The sequence below is a fragment of the Delphinapterus leucas genome, chromosome 9 (genome assembly GCF_059928025.1).
Source record: "Delphinapterus leucas isolate spDelLeu-1000000601 "Yukka" chromosome 9, BTC_Dleu_Yukka2, whole genome shotgun sequence".
Lineage (NCBI taxonomy): Eukaryota > Metazoa > Chordata > Mammalia > Artiodactyla > Monodontidae > Delphinapterus > Delphinapterus leucas.
The window spans coordinates 42,759,566-42,765,332 of NC_143137.1; the positions used below are offsets into that span (position 1 = coordinate 42,759,566).

Below are 5,767 nucleotides of genomic sequence, written 5' to 3' on the forward strand. Positions count from 1 at the left end.
CTTTATTCTCCTTCTCCCCTTAGATGATTCCCTGAGATTTGCTTCAGTCTTCTCTCACCATTTTCTTTTTTTTTTTAAATTTTTATTAAATTAAATTAACAATGTTATGTTAGTTTCAGGTGTACAGAAAAGAATTTGAAAAAGAATAGATACATGTATATGTATAACTGAATCACTTTGCTGTATACCTGAAACTCACACAACATTGCTCTCACCATTTTCATACAGGATGACCCTATCTTGGTTTCTCACTGAGAAGCCCCTCAGTTCGTAGTTCAGAGAATTGCCTTAACCAGTTAAAGGAGATAATCCTATGTAATAAGACTGAATAGCTGAGTTCAATAAGCCCCAAACTTCCATATTATTTCCTATGCTTATTATGGCACTTTTTGCTGTGTTGAAAATAAGTAACACCTGTGTAGGTCACTTTCTGAGTTATAAAATGGAAATAATATCTACCTTCCAAGTACATCAGAGTTATTGTGGGATTAATTTATTTTATTTTGCCTTTCATGGCTTATTTTATTTATAAATTTTTATTGGAGTATAGTTGCCTTACAGTGTTGTGTTACTTTCTGCTGTACAGCAAAGTGAATCAGTTATACATATACATATATCCCCTCTTTTTTGGATTTCCTTCCCATTTAGGTCACCACAGGCCATTGTGTAGAGTTCCCTGTGCTATACAGTAGGTTCTCATTAGTTATCTGTTTTATACATATTAGTGTATATATGTCAATCCCGATCTCCCAATTCATCCCACCCCTCCCTTTCCCACCTTGGCATCCATAAGTTTGTTCTCTACATCTGTGTCTCTATTTCTGCTTTGTAAATAAGTTCATCTGTACCATTTTTCTAGATTCCACATGTAAGTGATATTATATGATATTTGTTTTTCTCTTTTTGACTTACTTCACTCTGTATGACAGTCTCTAGGTCTATCCACGTCTCTGCAAATGGCACTAATTCCTTTTTATGGCTGAGTAATATTCCATTGTATATTTGTACCACATCTTCTTTATTCCTCTGTTGATGGACTTTTAGGTTGCTTCCATGTCCTGGCTATTGTAAATAGTGCTGCAGTGAACATTGGGGTGCATAAAAATATGGTATTCTTCACGAATTTGTGTGTCATTCTTGCACAGGGGCCATGCTAATCTTCTCTGTATCATTCCAATTTTAGTATATATGCTGCTAAAGCAAGCACTATTGTGAGATATAAATGAGATGATGTGGGTGGAAGTTCTTTGTAAACTTTAAAATGTTGTACCCTTACAAATTTATCATTACTATTAAGGAATTAGTAAATTACAGATAGTGTTGGAACATGTGGGCTTAGCATTTTGTGATCTTAGGCAATTCACTTAACATCTCAGCCATTTTCTCATCCCTAAAATAAAAAGTGTTTACTACATAATATCTGAGGTTGAGAACCTGTGTTGGCACAGGCAAATTAGTGCATAATGTTCAAAGACAAATGTGGTTCCATCCTTGCTGACCAGGAATTTATAAGGCAGTTGTTGAGATAACTCATGCTAAAACGATAATAATAATTCAAGGTAAACTTTTTTATTGAACTATAGTTGATTTACAATATTGTATAAGTTTCAGGTGTACAGCAAAGTCAGTCAGCTTCATACAAATATATTATATATATATATTCTTTTCCAGATTCTTTTCCTTTATAGGTCATTATAAGATATTGAATACAGTGTCCTATGCTATACCAAGTTAACCTTTTAAACACAAGTTCTCTGGGACCAAAATGTCCCCGACAGGTAATTTTCCAGATACTAGTGTAATGTGCTGGTATCTTCTATTTATCCCTCCAGACCCAATCTCTGCCCTTGTTGGCTGACCTATATGGAGTACATCAGTGTGCTCTCTTGTTTCAGGGCTTCTGATTGGTTTATCAATCAGAACCAGATAAACCAGCCAAGAGGTTTATCAAGAGATGGGGAGAGAGAGAAAAAAGAGGTCAGGGTATTTATTCAACCTGCTTTCTCCCTGTGGGTTCATCTGAAGATATCTCTTCCTTGACCCAAGGACACGTCGTCTTTCAAGACTGCCCTCTCCACATGACTCTATCCTTCCAAGTTCTGTAAACTACTCTCTCTCCTTGACCCTTTCGCCTGGGGATGAAAGCAGCTCAGCTTTAATTAACCCTGGAATACTTCACAATCCCTTGTAGGGTAGGCAGCCTCCAATATGGCCCCCTGTAGTCCTACTTCCTGGTCCTCACAACCTTATATAATCCCCTCCTCTTGAATGTGGGCTAGACTTATTGATTCACTTCTCTGTGATTGACTTCTTCCCTTTCTGACTGAGAATTTCTTTATTTAGGGAGATTCAAGTCCACAACTCATTATCCACAATTCTGAAATCCTCAAAGCTCTGAAAGCCAAAAGTGGTAAATTGAGGGCAAATCTGACCTGAAATAACATGAAGCTATTTATAATCTTTATTTATGCTTCTTAGTGTGAGGTTCATAGTTTCACTGCACAAATACTGATGATTTCCACGACATGTTACACTGAGGGTATTATATTTAGAACATATGGTATATGCATTGTATTACAACAAACTATGTGAATTCCAAAGCAGATCTGGCCCCAAGGGTTTCAGATTTATTATAACCCAATATTCAAGCTCGGAGACTGTTCTCTTTAAGATGACTTGCACTTCTCTGCCTTGATCCTTTATGTGTTGGTTTTAAGGTTTAAGTCTCAGAGAATCATTTTATTTACCTTGATTGCCAGTTGTGGGGAACTCTTCCCTGTAAACTCCATAATTGACAATTGTGGGTGAATAGTAGATCTGAGTAAAAGGGGAGGTGGGTGTTAGTATGGAGAAGGAGGGGGAGGAAAGTCTTCATGGGGGTCGGTGAGTTTTCAAGGATAAAGAAAACTCTTTCCTTAAGGTGACACTAGGGTTCCAGACAAAAATAACTGCACAGAGGTGTGAGGCAACCCAGGGTGCGTAGACTGCTGAAAACAGCTGACTTATCATAGGGGTTGGGATGAAATGGGATGAGGGCTGTATAGGAGCTGACCCTGGGAGAGTAATACAGGGGCGTCAAGGGTTTCTCACAGCAGAGAGAATTATAATATAAAAGCCATGCAGCCAACAGTGCAAAGAGAATAGATTGGAGGGAGGGGAGGAAGAGGCAGGGGCCCAGGAAAGACTTTTGCACAGATCTAGGAGACAGTCTCAGAACTAACCAGTGGGGTGGAAAATGGAAGAAGAGAGAGTCAAGAAAGTTTAGAACAGAGATTCAGAAGGCCTTGGCAGAAGTTGGATATGAAAGGGAACGGGAGGAGTTAAATCTAAGTAGTTGATTATTGCTGGTAGAGCAAAATTCACTAGGCAGAAAGTTAAGTTTTAACATTCTTAACAGCTGATTACTTCTAATTTGAAATAAGAAGATTCTAATTTTACCAAGGTGCAGAGGGCCATGACCAACACACTGTAGTAGGCAGTACATGGACCTGGAGGTCAGCTGATCTCAGTTCTTTATTGTAACCTGAAGCAAAACATTTTCCCTCTCTAAATCTTAGTCTCTTTATCTGAAGAGCCTGGACAGTATCACCAGCTTGACAGGATTTGTGGCATGGTGCATACAGTAAGGAAACAAAGTTGTGTATGTGAAAATTTCTGCCACTTCCAAAGTGTGCAAATGAATACTAGTTACATCTGAATGAGGATACTTGGATCAGAGGGGTTAAGGGTCTCCCCAACATTGCAGAGCATTGATGGTCCTAGGACCTGAGACTCTGATGCAGGGTCTCTGCTCTGATCCCAAAACCTCTGGAAAATAAGCAACATGTGGACTTAGCCTGGTATATAGCAGAGGATAGAGACAATATGGAGAGCCTTGTCTTCACCATTCTGTTTTCCCTCACATAATTTACCTTTAGTAGAAGATCAATTCTTTGCCTTGTGTTATTTATTGTCAACATGAATAATAAGTACAGAATCGACCACCAGCCTTTAAATGTCAAGGAGGTTAGGCAGAGGGACATACCACAATTAAAAGCCTACTTAACGGGATAAACAAATACAATTCCCTTGAGGGTGTTTTGTCTCACTTGCCTTAGGTAGTTAACTTGCTACAGACATTGAGAGGCAATTACTTGAGTCAATAAATGATTCCCACTCCAGATTGTGGATGGCTATGCATAGGATTTATTTTTAAGTCAGCCAGAAAATCCTAATTTATTTTCTAACTGATATCAGCTGTTTCATCTGCCCTGTCAAACTCATGGCTCTGAAATATCAAGGGCATTTTTCTATCACTGCCAGGGCTCAAAAATGGCTGATACCAAGTCACTGCTGATGACCTCACATGGTCATTGACCAGCTAGCTATGATAGGCCAACTGCGTATTTGGTGAGCTGGTGTTCATTTGTTCATACCCAGAGGAAAAAGCAATTTGATGATGTGCATTGCTGGACAGGCAGGGGTTACAACTCTGCTTTGGCTTCTTTTTATCTTTATAATCTTTTGAGGATTGCTAACTTCTGGAATGTTAGAAGTCTTTGGAAATGGAAGTGATGACACATTTCTTATAAAGAAGTTGGCAAACTGGTACATAGTAGGTGCTCAATTAATATGATATTTCGTCCTTCAGACAGAATGTGAGTGTTTCAGTTGTAAGAGCTTTACAACTTTCATGCATTTCCAGTTCCCTTCTAGGTCTTCTTCTCACCTTCAAGGACTAAGGTTGGACTATTGCTCTTTCTCTATAGGAATAAGGCTTAGCCTGGACTTGGCTCCCACATTGCCCTTTATATCTAATAGTGAACTGGAACCATTAAGCATTAATTCTAAAACCCCATATAATCCTCCTTGAATCATATTCTTTGTACCAAAGAATCAATTTGGCTGAATTTTTACTGAGGCCACTTAGACAAAACTTCTATCGATTTGTTTATTTTATTTTGTTTTATATCTAAAACTGGTTTATACATTTGGTTCATATATACTTGGTTTATACTTTTGGAGTAAAGCTAGGTAGCAGGGTCACTAGGCTGTGAGTTCCTTAAGTTAGAGACTTCTATCTAGCTTTATACATCTGGTCTTCACACAGGACTTAGAACAAGGTACAGAGAATGTTTCTGATTTGTCTTGTTTGAAGGTTTTCCTACCCTCTGGCCACATGGCTACAAGTGTGATCTTCAAGTCCACTCATCCAGAGTCACTTAACTCATGTTTTGCTTTTAACATTTCTTGGGTTTTTACTTTAAAGGCTCTGTTCCATTCAATAACACCCTAGTGTGACTCAGAAACTCTCAAATGACATACTAAATGCTCTCTAAAATATATTAAAAGTTTATCTCTGGATAAAACTTAGGATAAGCAAAGTGCTTTAAAAACAAACCAAAGATATGCAATTTAAAGTGTTTGTTCAGTTTAAAAATACATTGGAGATTGCTTATTGGTAGGAAATGACCCAAGAAAAGATAGGCCAAATAATTCCACCTCTCTCTTCTTCTGTCCCCTTCCATACAGTTTGATATGCATGTATAAAAATAATAATGATAGCTAACATTTATTAGCTATGAATGGCTAAGATACTAGGAGCTCCTGCTATGTACCAGGCCCCAACCTAAAGGTTTTTCATGTTTAACTATTTGTTTCTATAATAGTCTCATGGGGCAGGTGCTGTCATTGTCTCCATTTTATAATTGAGGAAATTGGTGCACAGAAGGTTTAAATAACTTGTCCAAGGTCACACAACTGGTATGTTGTACAGACAGGATTTAAA

The 5,767-nt window shown here is 38.0% G+C and overlaps 1 non-coding gene across 1 annotated transcript; it reads right to left on the reverse strand.

Moving 5' to 3' along the window:
• Window positions 1-1,100: 1,100 nt before the first annotated feature.
• LOC115801743 (U6 spliceosomal RNA) lies at window positions 1,101-1,207 on the reverse strand. Its single transcript, XR_004022084.2, has one exon. It is a non-coding gene; the product is annotated as a U6 spliceosomal RNA (small nuclear RNA).
• Between the last annotated feature and the right edge of the window lie 4,560 nt (window positions 1,208-5,767).